A 16,573-nucleotide genomic window follows, 5' to 3' on the forward strand; every position below is an offset into this window, starting at 1 on the left:
TTGCAAAATTAGGCCACTTTCCTCCGTTGTCTGAGTTTGACTTGAGTTTTCGTATTTTCTAATTCATTCACACAAACTGTGCGCAATGGAAACATTGGCAGGGCCGGCTGGCCAGAAGCGAGTTAGTTGCCTGCAGAAGGGATCAAACATTCGTCAGCGCTACGCTGAAGTCATCGAATTGTGTGATGAGTAAATACGCCCAAATTGAAATGTATTTATCTTTCATTCGGTTTCTCCGTAGAATGGGTCCTTCATCCAGGTGGAAATCCATTGTGGGTCGAGTATTTTCTTATTTGTTCAAAGGACGCATTTATAGGGGTACCAACATGAACATCAGGTTTAAGGAACTTAGGTCCGATTAGTGCAACCTACTTACTTGAGTTTAGTTGAATTATTTAAAACTTGCAAAAAAGTGTTTATTAAACGACATTAAAACATGTTACGGAATATGTCCCAACAACCACTAGACAAATCACGATCACGGCAAACCACAAACCATACAGACAAACCACGTTTTTCAAGAACGACGAATAAATATCATTCGCAGCCAATGCTGCACCCCATGCTGACGAAGAAATTACTGGTTTTGCATCACCACGCCTCAATTCGGTGATGCTTACAACGCTTCTGTGGATGACCGGGATGCTTCTGCGGATGACCGATACATCGGCAAAATTTCAGCATTGCAGTCGGTGGCGCTTCATTGCGAACCCCGGATTGCAATGTTGGTTCAGTGCATTTTATCCTAGAGCATCCCATTAGCAGGAAACGCTATCCGGTGAAGCGAATGCAAACATTTAGCGTGCGCGTCCCAATGGCTTCCTTCCCACGATTGGGCCCGTTTTGTGTACGCATTTAATGGCTGTCGTTGCCCGGAATGCTTCATGCGTCCGCCTTCTTCAGGAAGGTGTCGCGTTGCTTGCTATGAATGCACTATTTGGGCACCCCTTCAAATCGTTGCGTGGTTCATACTCAACGAATGGGCTTGCAGGATCGAATTTCGAATACAGCAGGCGCCCAAAACATCAACAATCTGTTGCTGAGCGACGCAGGTCGCAAAAACAGAGAACGTTCGCAATGCATTGCGCAACCGCCAAAGGATGCGCTATTTACTTAGAAGCAACGCATGCCGAAAAAAGCAGTTGCTCCTGCACCGGCCAAACGCGCTCTTTCGCTACGATACGATGGCATTAGCCAACTATCGGCTGCTACCGGGACGGTCGACTCTTCAGCAAACAGCCGCGAACGGCGTTAAAACATCCTGATGCGATGGTGAGCGCGAAAAATAAACATCCAGCACGATGGCTCCTCGCTCCGAGCCGTGGAATGCCAAATCATCTGGACACCGGTATCGAAGCGGCGGTTCGAACGATTCGCCGTGGACATCAGATCGGGTGCGGTTTTTTGTCTGCCACGGCATTTCATCTCGCCGAAATTCCATCGCCAGGTGGATTCGTTTCCGGTGGATTCACTTTCGAATACCATTAATTGAAAAGGTACTTCAGTCGAGCAGAGCCACACCGCAGAGCTGTCCGCCTGAGTTAAGCACCGCAGGATCTGCGAAATTAGCGACCATGTCGCACACCGATCTTCGTTGGCATCATCAGGTATCACACCGGTAATTGAAGGCCTGCAGCGGCTCGCTGTTGCGTGGGTATGGGACGATGTGACCCTCACTCAGTGTGCATTTCGTATCACTGCAGAGTTTTAACTAGTTTTTAAACCACTTAAGTGTTTCTTGGGAAGTTTGCGAAAGTCACACCCATACTATCACAGTGCTTTCTTCGACAACTTTTCGCTTTTTCGCGTTTCGACTTTCTCGTTTAGTTTCAATTCAATCTTGGTCCAATTATTTTTTTAGTAAGAAGTTCATCGATTATCAAGTTGTGTGAGTCCAACAACTGTAATGGCGTTCGGAAATTTTAATTGAAACGTAATTACCATTGACGCCCTTTAAAACGCGTGTGTATGAGTGTAATCGGAGTAGTAAAAAGGAAGCAAACGAAACTGCTACGCCTCCGAGTGACAACCCCATATTTCCAACCGTCATTACGCTTTCATGGGCCATTTATTTCGATCGACCCGAACAGTGAACGCCTGATTTGTTTGACAAACGCCATCAGCACCGAAACCAGGTTAATCCTTTTGCCACCACGCAACGGAACCATCCTGCAGTGGTTCCACCTTTCAATGGGCCCGGGCTCACGGCCTCGGCCCAACACCTGAACGCGAAAAAGGCACAGGGCGGAGCGGGAGTGCCGAGTGTGCCGGCCGGGGCGGGCGAAACCGAAGGATGAAAGCATGAAATGTTAATTCCATTATTTCCGGAAAGCTTACACCAAGTGCTCATTATGCTTCATTTACAACCGTGATGAATCGTCATCTGATGGTTAGATAACGGCGTAAGGCTCGCTGGCCCGCCCCGGCCCGGCTTGGCAGGGTGACTCTTGAAACCGGAAGCATTACTACCCATCGCGGCCGGTTGACGACCGAGGACGTGGATGCCGGTGGTTGTGATGCGTAGCGACGTAACGCGAGCCAAAGAGCTTGTCGGGGATTTGCGTCGGTCTGAACCGGCAGCACGGAGCCGTCGCACGGACTCTTTGCCTTGTGCTCGAGCGAAAAAGGCGGAAACGCTCAAATGGTGTCTTTTGCGTCTCGGTCGCGGTGACCATAATCACTGCTACCGTTGCTTAACTCGATGCCTTCTCGTCTTGCGCGCCCGATTTCAAACCGACACACAGCTGTTCCGCTTCCGGTGGGTTTAATTTGGCTGCCAATATGCATCTCTTCTCGTAAATTTGATCGTGTCCGTCTCTCCGCTCGGCCCAATCCATTCATAAACTCCGGCGCTGATGGCACTCGTACCTGCCATGTTGACAATGTGTTTAACAGTAAAAATAAATTCAGCTTTATCATGGCGTTAGTACGTGCTTATGTTTCTATTTCACATAATTATTACATTATTTTCACGAGGGCAATTTTTTGTTTATTTTAATTGAGTTTTCAGCAACAAATGGATCATTTCGTTGTGTTTTACAACTATTTAAAGTAAATCGCCATCTGGTAGTCACATTTCATCGACCCAACGGAACCGCAAAACATTGGCACCCAATTGAGCGCTGCTGCTTGCTGCTCAGTTTGATTCATTTACGATCCGATAAACCATTTCCAATTTAAGCGCAACTTGTTATTGAATAAGTTCCGCTCAATCATGGTCTAGATTGGTGCCCAACCCCCATCGACCCCAACGATGCTTAACGGGCTTACCGAAAGCAGTCTTTCTGGTGCACAGGCCCATAAATTCTCAATACGTTTCGAGCCGTTAAACACATTCTTTCGTTTCGATAATCAGTAGTTATTTGCATCCATTACTCAACTCGTCCGACCCGAAAAGTACACACACACACAGAACACAGAACCACAGGAGCAAGAGGATCGGCTAATGCCGCTGTAAAATCATAAAATGTACGTCGAGCACCCGAAAAATGAGCATATTCGAACCGGGGAGTAACTTATGGTGACATTGGCAAACAACCATTTGGCATTTGCCCGCGGGCCGCGCACAGCTCGCAGATACTTTCGGGGACATTTTAATAAATTTAGCTTATCTCTTAGAAAGCCACTGATTTATTTGCGCCAGATGTGGCGCATGTCGTGGGGGCTAAGGCTGCTGAAGCCCGGCATAGCTTTTCGCACTGGCATGCGCTGCGGTTTGAGAGTGTGCCTTTTTATCTTTACACCACGCTCGTGCCATACACTCCGATGTCAAACGCTCGCGAGCACATGTTTATGGCGTAGCAGTTGCACGACGAGTGCTGTGCCAAAGATCCTCCAAGGAACGCCTGCGGTGTTGCTGCTGCTCCTGTTGTTCAATTGTTACCCCTCGAGCTGCGTTATGTTTACAACATTTTACTTCACACTTGACGCGTATCTGCTGTAAAGTGTGAAGATGTTCTTTATTATAAATGGTCACGCTGCGGAATAAAATAGTGTTGGCGTGCGTTGTTGGGAAACCAACCTTATGTGCTGCTCAAACAACACGAACACAATTAATTGCCCATTATTAACACCTTCAAAATAAGGAAACATATGGTGATGAGAGACGAAAAACTGTAGCACACAAACCGGTTTCTTGAAGAGATGTGCAAATAAAGGTATTAACGTAATTACTTTTACCACTTACGAGTATTATGAGTAACTCCAGTGGGCATTTGGACAGGATGCACAGGATGCCAGCGACTTTATGACCAGCTGAGCTTTAACAATACTGAAACGATACTATCAACGAGCCGTTGTGTTTTATCAGCGTTTTATCAGTTCTCGCAGCAATCTAACGATATTGCTGATTGTTTCCCGCGATAACACGTGTCGCGATGATAAACGTGTAGCTTTCGTTGCCATCCATTGGCACCTCATTTTAGAGGCGCACCGGAAGGAGCAGAGTATTGCTCCATTCTTCCGTACGCGTGTGCGGTGCAGGCCGTGGGAGAGCGCACGAATCGATGGAAAAGTTCCCCAACTGACCCATAGATGAGGGAGATTAGTTTGGTGATTATGGTGCGGCTCCGACGCCCACGTCAATGAACCGAGGTCGAGATTTCACTTTTACATGACGTTAGCTTTTATCGGCTCGCCCAGACAATGGACAGACTTACCAATAAAATTTAATCCGATTTCTAATGGCTTTCGTTCCGGTAGAAACAATGCACAACTCATTGGGCAATCTTTGTCATCCATTAATCTGGAGGCACTTGAGTCTGGGAAACTAAATGGCCATTCAATGTTGGCAACCTTTCTGAATGTGCTAAAATCTAACCGATGAAGTAGGAACCTTGATAGCGTCACATACTCGGTTCCGCGAACGCGACCCAACGTACACATCGTGTCCTTGAACGTGTTCTGCGAATGGATGCCAAAACAAGGTCTTCTGCCCAATCTTGGCGTAGTATAATAAAGAATACATCAAGAAAGGTTTCTCCCCAGCTGCTAGTTACGATAGCCATAACATAGCAAAGCGATACTTTGGCTCAAACGAGCGTTCATTGTCGTGCCGTCCGACGGTACCCGAAGGATGCTAACGAATGACGCCATAGCAACGGGGAGGCATCACTCCAGCACGATATAATCATTCCGAGGCGTTCCATTTCGTTGCGCGTGTTGTAGAGTATCAACAGTGACAGTACGAAGAAACGGCGCCTCCTTAGCCCTGGAACGGGAACCGAAAGCCTATGCCGAGAAAAATGTAGTATTCGTAATTGATGCCGTCGAGACATCACTTGAGCAGCGGCGCGAGCGAACCAACACCAGCAACAAAGCGCCCTAAATGTTCATTACATCTGTCTGGCTCGATAAGCATCAAACCTTTCGGTGTCAACGAATCGGTGCTTGATTGATTGTGGATACTGGTTGTGATTTCACCCGGCAAACAGGATTACGGCTGATCCAGGGAGCCTTGCCGATTCAGTTAGCTTTTCTTGGAAACCACGTTTTTTGTGGCCTTTCTGGCTACGGAAGAGTGTTGCAGATTATGGCCAGCCTCCTTATTGCTGTATTCGGTTTGTGTTTGCTCGTTTTATCGCCACTCGGAACGGAGAACCATCCTCACCAGGTGGAAATATTTCTTTTCCCCAACAAAAACGACCCCGTTGTGTAGGAAGCTGAGCAGCATTTATTCTGCCGATTTCTTTGCTCGGGAAGATAGAAGAGAGCTTCCTACCATTACGAACATGATTAATGATGAAGCGCCAAGGGCCAAGCCGCCCCCGTTCGGATGTTATAATGAATCAACCATAACCTTACGGTACACGTTCTTGGAGATCTGGTAGGAAACTTATGAAACACGTCACGCCAGATCTCGGCATGGCCGGCTGAATGGGAAAGGGGACTCCCGATGTGAAGCTACCCACATTTGCCACGAAAACGTGCGACCAACGCCTTTTCCAATTGTATGGTAAATTATTGTAGCCCGTTTCATTCGTAACCATTTCTTTAACTGAAATGCTTGAAAGTTTCATTTGAAAGAACTCCTTTCGGGCGTTGTTGCAACGCGAGACGACTGTTGCCTGAGAACGATGTACCGAAAGATTAATTTCAATTAGGGATTAAATTACTCAACATGGTACGTCCGTAGATCATCCTTCAGCGCTGCATCGATTAATAGGTTTCTAAGCAAAATACGTCAGTTCGAACCCTGACACCGCACCAACTTGAGTACGGCTCTGCTCGCTCTGATAATAATAAATAATAAACAGTAAATATAGAGTAAACATAAACTCTAGTAATAAAACAGTGACAACAAGAACCCGGGGAAAGATGATGATCGGGAACAAGAACCTGAACCTAAATGCATCATCATCATGTCAAATTTTAACGAATGGAAGGCTACCGCCATTGGCCAGCGACTCGAAAGGACAAGGACAAGTTTTCACGGTTTTGAGCGCGCTGGTTAGGCCCGATGATCCCACATGAAACCAAACATTCTTTAAATCCTCTTTCCGGTAAATCGCTCGAAGCGAGTCCTCCGCGCGAGGGACCGTGACCGTGTAGAAAAGTTACTACAGAAACCTCTCCCTGGGCAAGGGAGATGCATAGCTCCGGTGGGCGGGTTTAGCAGAAACGGAAAGCTGCTGAGTTGTTTTCCCTTCACACAATGCGCGTGTGTGTGTGTGACGTGGAAAATATTTGCATACCACATACTGTATATCGACCGAGTATGCACGAGGCCGCTCGGGAGGCCGCGTGGCACGCTCTCCGGGGACCGGGGATGACAGAGTGAAGCAACAAACTAACCCTACTCGGGAGAGTTTCGCCAAACACCTTCCTGCGGATTGTCCCCAAGGGAAGGATCAACCTGACAGGCGCCATCATGCGCGCGGTTTGGCCGACAGAAAGGCCAGATCCGATGTCGGAAGGATTCTCGTTGACGATTAAAAATGCTGTGCTGTGCCACTCGTACCGAAGGACTCACCCCATCAAGGCTTCCCCGGGTCCCCCGGGAGGTGGGATAGGGCCAAAGTGGAAGCAAGCATCGTCGGCCGAAAGCGCGGAATGAGTTTGCACATCATCCCATGTTTCCGCCATACGAGATCCCGTGAACCCTATTATTATTGCCATCATTCAATTTCGCGCGGCCCTCTGACGTGTCACTCGAAACTGCTTCCCACAGAACCCCGGAAGAACGGAAAGTTACGCCACAAAGTGGTACTTGAGCTTCATTTGGCTGCCAGAAAAAGGTGTCGGAAGCGCGACCAAAATCCAAAACCCATTATTTATGCATCTCCGAGTTTTTCCACATTTTTTTGTTCGTTTCCTACATTACTTTCGCCCAGTTTGACCGAATCTCGTCGCATACCCTAACAGTATGCGCCTAAATACCATATCCTTCGGCCGAAAGGGGTCGGTAATGCGCGGTCTTAACGCCACCTCTTACCTTCCGACGGGGCGGATAATCTACCCGTAGAACTTTCCGCAAAGTGGGAGACCAACTTCCAGTTCCACGGGTGAACCCGTTTTCCTGTTTATTGTGTGGGTCGGTGAGTGTGTTTTTTTTTCGTTCGCTGTCGAACCTTCCCAATACCCTTGCTGTAGCCCGGGCGACCCGGGGGCGGCCTGGGAGAAAAACAATTTATCAAAACCCGAAAATCTGCCTGGATCACGAAATTACGTTATTAATTTCTTGCGCTTTCGCCCCGACCGTGGCACTTCACACTCACGCGCTCACGCAAAACTCATAAGCCACCGGCCTCTCCGTTAGTTCCGATAAGAATTTATTATTTTCCCAGCGGGCTAATTTATTCAGGATGTATCGAACAAGAGAGCGCGAGAGGCGCTCCTGACGACCATAAGTCTTGAACCGCTTCTTTTTGCTGGCACTTTATGAGCGTATGCTTTCGGATTCCACTGCCGTTTGCTGTGCATGGTCAGAACGTTATTCGTTCGTGCGTACTGCTGATGTTTGAAGAAGCCTCCGCTTTTACCACACGCGCCTTGATGGCTGATACCTTCTTCTCGGGGCCTTTTACATTTGTTGCCAGCCAAGCAGATAGCCCGGCACCAGACAGGCGCGTAATCTGGAAACAAACTTTATTAAAAATTTGATCTCCGCTCTCGGTGCTTCGCTGTAATTGAGTTTTTTGCTCTCCTTCTCATCTTTCTTAATATTATTATCGTTTTCGGTGGTATTATTACTAGTTCTTGTTGCTCGTGTCTAATGATTTTTCCCAGCCACGGATGCCGGCGCTGCAAGAGTTGGCCTGAGAACTTTTTTCATTTATATCCGACTCTTTTATCTGTCATGTTTTAATTTGGTTTGATCCCTACTTTTCGCGTAAATACTGGTGCTCAGGCCAGACAGCTGCCAAAGTTATTTGCCAACCCACTGCATAAATTACCAGGCCGCTTCATAATCTCCATGGCGCTGGCTGGTAGCAGCAGGCAGCTTTGCTTTCATTTGCAAGTACAAACCTCACTATAACGTGAGTACAGCTTGACCAAGCGTTTGATGCCGAATACCCAAAAGGTTGACCTTCGTTTGTGGGCGGTTGGTTGCTGCTTCTTCGTTTGGTCTATTTAATCACTCACTGTAGAGAGCGAAGCACTCGCGGAGAATGACATAAATTTCCAACTCCAGCCTCAAACTTTTTCTTTCAAAAGCAAAACGAATCACCATTCGCCAGAGATGGCTAATTTTTTGTTCGTTTTTATCGAAGAAGCAGTAGTTTTCGTACCGTTCTTTTGCAAATCGTATTGCATCCCAATTACTTTCCACGAAGGAACAGGAAACTACTACCACAGCTGAGCGATGCTGGCAGTGGCTTCTACACAGCGCTGTGCCTTTGAGGGAACCTTTGGAAATCCAAACGGCTTTGGAAAGCGGTTTCGGAAAGCAATCAAAGAGACCCCGTCAATCTCCTATCGCTAATGTTTTGCCCGCCATCACGGGACAACCGACCTACTTGAAACCTCCTCGTAACGGGTTACCCCGGAAGGAAAGTTTCCGCCCCACTTGTGATACCAAAATCTTTCGAGCTCAGCTCATCCATTAAAAGCTCGGCGAACGAGCAAGATTCCGCTCCACGCCGGTCGGTATGATGCTTTGAGTAATTGGATTAACTTGTTTACGAGCGATTCTTATCCGAAACTTAGTCTTTATTGTCGGGCGACATGTGGCCGTGTAGGCGCCGCCGTGGGTTGAGCCTACGCCGGCAAATCGTTCCCTTTGATTGCTTCCACCGAGGATCCATCAGCATCGAGTGGCTCTAGCTGGCACGGTGCATGCCAGGGTTGGCGAATGATTTGTCGAGCACACGACCGTGTGGCTTGTGCCTTTGCTCTCTCGGAGACAGATAAAAGAAATGGTTGCCATTTAATTACGACCGGTACGCAATGGAAGTTATAGTGCTGCGACCGAATGAGCTTTTCCAAAATTAAACGCACGGCCAAGTGGCAACAGAGAAGTTGTGTCTGTCGGTTTGTCGGGAATCGATGTTACAACAGCATTCGATCAACACCCACCAGGGTATTGAGCTACACTTCGATTGACAAATGACATACGTTTTAAGCCGAAACGCCAAAATGATGGATGAACGATTGCGTGTAGGTGGTTTAGGATGTGTAATAAGATGGCAAGAGATCGTTGAGATTTCTATTGGCACGGCTGTGGGATGGATAACCGATTGCCTAAATTTAGGCGTATTTCACATTCAAAGTGTGGCGCATCAAATTAAAATGGTATTGGTTCTCCTATTACTTGCGATGCTATTTCTGTCGCAAAGTTCAAGGAAACCCCAAGCCAAATCCATTTCCGATGGCATTTCAGTTGCAAAAGTATTCACACAGCCGTGATGCTGGTGCTTCCCAAACAGAGTGCTGGTCGGAAGGCATACGAAATGAACCCAGTGACAAGTGCCAAGTGCGATTAGCACTTTAGTGCCGAAAGTGGTTCTCGTGCTGACTCCACTATGCTAATGGAAACCATCCGGCAGTGTTGGCTTTCCAGGGTTTCTATTTCAATCACTGGGTGCATTCACACGGCTAACCGTCCGTCTATTTATGGCCGTCCACCCGGCTAGACTGTAGACTTTGGACTTATTAAGTTTGTATGCGATTGCTCGTTTCGAAGGTCTTTCACGTGGTTTCGTCCTGTTCACTCCCCGGATGGTGAGCGGTTCGACCGCAGTGCCCATCAGTGTTAACAGGTAATTCACTTTCCTCACGACGGCCACCAGCCAGTAACCCATTGGGGCAAGTTCCGCACAGCCTTCCCGCCAGCGGAACGTCTCGCCCGAACGTACACGTCTGAGGTTTCGTCCCCTTTCGTCGGGGACGAAAGTTCCCGCTCCCGTCAGTCTTCGTTGCCTTCGTCTGCCCGTCGTCTGCCATGCCATGAGTCATATCAATAGTGCCCTTTTATGTTGGCCGGATTACACGCAGCAACTCTTACGTCCGCTAAAGCGGGCAGCATATGGCGCGTGAAGCTTCGGCTCGGGTTATGGTTCGGTGGACACAGCAAGCCTTCCAACGCCTTCTTGGCGAAGCGACCCGGCAAGCTGTGTAATCAACATCTGAAGCTCCGGCTAGGGGGAGGTGAGAAAAAGTACGACAGACCCCCGGTCGTGTGGCCCCGTTCGTTTTACGACGAACCGGGAAAAGGTGATCTCAAAAGGCGCACCGTGCATCACTTAAGCTCCGGGACGGGATCCTTCTTCCGCGGACCGCGACCCGAACTCGGGTGGCAGGCGGGAGCACTTCGCTTCAATTATGCACCGAGAAAAGAAGGAAATGACTTGGGGAACGAACGTCTATCGTTCATCGTAGGAGATCGTCTTTGCTGCCCGGTCGTCGGGCTGCCGGATCATGGCCTGTGCGTCTGCCGCTGCCGAGTGGGTCACAAAAGGTAAACAGAAGGGTCTTCGCAGGCCTAACGCTAAGCTGTTTGTACGACAAACAAGGAAAGAAGAGAAAACGGCACGAAACGGCCCCCTTCATTCCCGGGGTCTTCGACACCCTATATCATAAAGGATGGATGAATATTATTAACGCAGCCAACCAGCAGCCCACCCAGTATGGACGAGGACGACACTGTGTGGCCTTTTATGTGTTCATTCCTGACCGGGGCATCATCGTGCGCATCGTTCATGTGATGATTGGTGCGACAAAAATTAATCAAATTACCACACAGGGTTTACCCACATTTTTTGTGGCACTCATGACGGTAAATGTTAAGCCATGCTGTCAGGTTTTAGTAACCCTCCATTTTGTAACGTAATCAGTAGCAAAACATAATCTTCTGTCGGAATGAAACATCCTGAATATCGGTTAAAAATTCAATCAACTTTTGAAAATAAAACACGAAAACGATGGGCCCAATTTTTTCTCCTGTTCATAAAAGGTCCCAACTCTCTCTCGCTCGCTCTCTTTCTCTCTCTCTCTCTCTCTCGATCTCACTCGGTTGCGGCCATTCGTCCGCAATAAATGCGAAAACACGCATGCCCCAAATGCCACCGGAATCGATGGAAAATGCTCATGTACCGCCTCAGCAAGTTCTATCATAATGGCAGATGTTTTCTTTCGTCGCTTTTTTCGCCGTCGTGTTTCTGTGCACAACTTACATGCTCTCGCGGCGGAAAAGCTACTTTCCGGCTTCCATCGGATCCGCTTCCGGTGCCTCCGACACCGGGTGCGTGTGTCCGGGATGTCGTGCTTAACGATGGATACCTCCTCAGGTTGTCCTCTCGCTCAGGCTCCTCTTGGAAACTGCAGAAAATACCAGCTCTTCAGCGCAAGCAAAAGATTACGAGCAGGCATCGGAAGCGCTCAGATCGAAACGAATTATGCTGAGTATCAATTTTGTCCTCGGCGGGCCAGCGGAAGAAGCGTGGGACGCGCGGGGAAATTAAAGCTAAGAAAAGGGCAACGTCGGTGGTACTGCTTTGCATGCTTCATGAATTCCAATGAAAGGCCCAGCAACGGGGGCATGCTTCGAAAGCGGATTCCTCGGTGACGGAAAACGGAAAAGTGTCGAACTCGGGGCCCGGGGCCGTTTTGGGGCAAGTTTTGCAAATTGTTTTCCCTATTCGTCGTTTTTGTTCCCAGTGCCCGAGATTCATGCCTGGGGCGGTGGTTTGGAAAATGATTGAAATGTAATTTTGGGACACTCCACGAGACCCCCCCACACACACACACACACGTGCACATCGACACGCGCAGCACACGCATGCCTCACGAAATCCTTCCGTTTCGTTTTTTTTTTGTTTTCCGAATATTCCGAATACGCCGATGCCGATACGCTCGCCTGGTGCGCCGTGCGGAGTGGGTCTTAGTCATGCTCGGTGCCAACGGGATATGGCAAAGCTGCTTGCGGGTCTCCCGGACCAATGCGGCAATTGGAAACTCGCTTGTTTACAAGCCACGAGCATTTTCGAGCAATTTTGCTGACGCTGATGTATTGAAGTACATTTATTTACCTACACGCAATCAGTGAACGGATCGGGAAGTGAAAGACCTGTCAACTAGGTCTATTCCTAATCTAAAACTGATAACTGATGCAACATAGTCGGATAATTGAACAATATAGTGAATAGTAGAATAGTAAAACGGAGAACGTGGCGTGTTGAAATGAAAAGCTATCAAATTGTTGTGTCAAATGGTAGGACTTTTAATTTGGCACTATACACAACTAACATTTTTAAAACAATCCATAATCATTCAAGAGGAACTCCTTAACTACAACAACCATCTGTGAGTTTTATTTTAGCCCTTGAAAAACGTAGCACAATTTGACCAGTGGGCCAGTTCGGCCAGGGAAGACTGAAAATGGTCTTGAAACAATGGAAAGGCTCTAAAGTGACACGCTCCACTGTGTGCCGCTGTTACACCTCCCAAGCGCACTGGCGAAGAATTAATTTCTTCCGGCATCACACCGGTCCATATCCTGACCGATGCCGGACGGCGGTCTAATCTGCTTCGAAAGTCGGCCTGGGCCGGCCGCCATCATCGGACCCAGGCCGAGTAGCAGCAAACATGCCGGGACGTGCCCGGCATGTTGAGCAGCACGTGCGCCTTTGTTTCAATTATCGTTTTCTCCATCGGGACCCGCCATCTCTGTGCGTGTGTGTCTTTGTGGTGCTGCCACAACTTAAATTCTCCGTTAATGCTCCCGGGAGGCAGTTAACCGTAAGAGCTCCCGATCCTGGCCCGATGGCGCTGGTTCGCGAAGAAAGATTACCTGGAAGTGATTTCATCCTGGCGATCGACCATTCCGACCTTCTACGGCGATTCCATCAACGGATGGGCGGCAGCACCAGAGCTGCCGGGAGAAACAAAAAATCCTCCCCTTACTATGGAACCATAACATTGTGCGACATAAAAGTGAGCCTTCGCCTGGGGTCTGCCCGGTACTGTGCAATGTGACACCACCACCAGCTGGACCGACGATAGTGGTGGAAATAAAACCCTTGTTTTCGTTTCGCACCTTCTGCCGATAATCTCATAAAGATTGGCCCCAGCAAATGAACCCGGGGCGAAAGCCGCCGCCGTCGCCAAAGACGCAAGGACGACGATGCTTGGCGTGTCCTTTTCAACAAACAACAAACCCATCCATCATGCGGCGGAGTAGTACGCGCCGGAGAACTATGCGATAAGACGCGCGTGTTTATCTTCGTGTGCCATGTTTGCGCCAGCAGCGCAAACAAACGATCAAATCTGCCACCCACAGGCCTGCCACTCTTCTGCTCACCTGTCGCATCACCGGCGCGCACCGATCCGATGGCGGGAAGATTTATTTCCAAACAGATGGCTTTCCATGGGGCCTCGCTTCTTCGAAGGCCTCACCAGGATGCACCATAAATAAACAAAATGTTTGCTGCGCACGATGCAGCGCGCGAGCGAGCTTCTTCGAATTTGAAGCCAGGAGCTCGCGGAACGTTGAGAAATTACCTGGCACAGCACATTAGTTAGCCGCCTGATGGATTATCCCCGTCCTCGCGGGCTCCATCCATCTTGTCTTGTCCTTCTTTCACCCAAAATGTAGCACATAATGCTGCAGCAACATCAGCGCCGCCGCCGCCGCCGTCATCTGTTTCGGCTCGTCGGCGAAGCGCAAACTGACATTAGAGCCCCACTGCCGAGCCCGATCCGGAATGGTTAGCACGAAACCGGGCGAAGCTCGAGTCGCTGCAGCTGTGACAGACTCAATCATCGAGTGCAATGCAATCAGGCGCGGGAACAGTGTATCCTGTAGATAGCGGGACTCCAGCGGGAAACCCCACGGTGCCAGCAGTGTGCACGTTTCCATAATGTTTCCACTACATTTGCGGATAAAGCTTATCGAAGCCGGGCTAAGGAAAACAAGCTTTCGCCGTTGGCTACACGTGGCTTACGGGTAATCCTCGGCGGTCACCGGCCGCCCGGAAGCTCTATCGAGTCGCCCAGGAAACGAGACATGGACGATTTTGCTGCCCCGGGACATTTTTCCCGGGATCCCAATACACGCTGCCCTTCTCGTCGCTGGGGCTTACATTTTCCATTAACCGATCGATTGAGGCACTTGGGCCACGCTCGTGGCCGTTCCAGCTCCCTGTGTAAGCGAGGCAAAGTAAAATGGCGAACATGCATTCGGCACCAACCCTAATCCAATAGAACAGCGGGAAAGCTTTTAAACTTTTTTTTTCGCCTTCACGCGCCAACATTTTGCTTGTTCAAACGATGACTCCAGGAAGCGAAGTTGGTGCCTATCATCGCTAGAAAGCTAATTCCTTTGTGACACTTTTTGTCATACAAAGTCAATTAAGCCACCGAACATTTAACGTATCGTTAAGAAAATTCCAAGCCGTATTGCATAGCTTCAAGCGCACCCGCTTCGAAAGTATTTTTTACTTTAATTAATATTAGTCATTTCACTAGTTATTGAAAGTAATTTTGAAGCCATAACATCATTTGATTGCAGCTGGTAAAATTATGAAAATCACACTAAGCACCGAAAATGCGCCTTAATTTATGCTCTCTCAATCGCACGATGTTGCCTGTTAGTTCCTCAAACAATTAATCAAACTCAAACAAACAACATCAAACTCAAACAAGTTCGTCCAACAGCTTAACTTTTTAAGCGTACTGAATGACGTGATGGTGGCACTCTGAAACCAGCATAATGTAATGAATTAAAAATGAGAAAGTCGCCTATCGCTCTGAATTGCAAATCCGCCACTGGCGGCGGCGGCGGCGTATCGCATGCAAAGACTAGTCTCCCACACGAAAAAGTTCTCATCAAAAACTTCGGCTCCCCGACAAACCCGAAAAACGAAATAAATCAAAACACCTTCCAGCCCTCAGACTCGTGCGTCAAAACCTGTCAGCAAATCCAGGGAACGCTTTTCTACAACATAGTATTTCAACACCGTCCATTGCTGGTAGCTTTGATAAGTCGGGTTGGCAGTGTTTCGCCAGAATTATCAGTCACTCGACAAACATACACACAGAAGCACCCAGCTTACAGCACTCCAACCAGTGTCGGTCACGAAAGTTCGGCCCTCATTCTATTGCACAAATCGCCGATGTCATTGACCCGGCACCCCACCGGGTTTGGGGATGCCGTACACGCCTCCGCAAGTCGAGCATCTCTCCGGTGCGCATTGCGGTTGGAAATGGATGCGAATAAATAAGGAGTCAAAAGTCACCCGTTTGGACATTCGGCCGGCGGATGGGTTGTAGGGAGGCGGTGACTCCCGCAGTTTGCTGGCTTATGCTCTCGCTGTCTGGTCTGGCCACCTTCACACGCCAACCATCCACCGGTGATGAGAAATGGGCACCGGAGGACATACCTCGAAAACGCCCGCCGCGCCCGGTGTGTTGGCCGGAAACTGAGGGTGTCAAAACACCACACCAGCACGGGTCCATCGCGAGCGGAACGAGCAGGATGAAAACAACTAGTCTCGCCGTCGGACTGGGAACACCGTGACACCCGTGCACCCTACACTTCTGTGCGGTTCGACCGTCTGGTCCGGTGGGTGCAATGAGTGCAGTTCCCAGGCACACCCATTTTTCGGTTGCGGGTGGCCCTCACCGTTAAGCCGTGTTGTGGCATGTCGTCACCGGTGTGCACTTCAGCCCCGCGACGCACGCGACCCATGATTACGTGGCCAGTGTGACACACACACACACACACGTACAGTTTAGAAGGCACAGATTTATGAGCAGCGAAAAGGCGAACCACACGCCACCGGTTCGCTCGGTGGCCAGCGTAATTAATAACGTGCAGGAGCCGCCCTCGCCTAGCACGCCAAGGAACACAAATTGCCGACAGGTGATAGATATTATCGTTAGTCTGGGCTAGACCACCACCCGAACTGCCACGATGGCGATGGGAACGGAAAAACAAAAAACAAATTAAAAGGCACTTTGCATTCCGGAACGGTGCTGCGAAACGCAAACAAAAACAGGCAAACCAGAACAGAAAGCTGCAAATGGCGAGAATGGACGACCTTTGTTTCCTTGCTGCTAGCCAGCATAGCGCGACACCGCAGTGCCTATAACCCATTAAACTAAACTAATCCCGTTTGAACGTGAAACATTTTCA

This window comes from Anopheles cruzii, chromosome 3 (assembly GCF_943734635.1).
Source record: "Anopheles cruzii chromosome 3, idAnoCruzAS_RS32_06, whole genome shotgun sequence".
NCBI classification, from domain to species: Eukaryota; Metazoa; Arthropoda; class Insecta; order Diptera; family Culicidae; genus Anopheles; species Anopheles cruzii.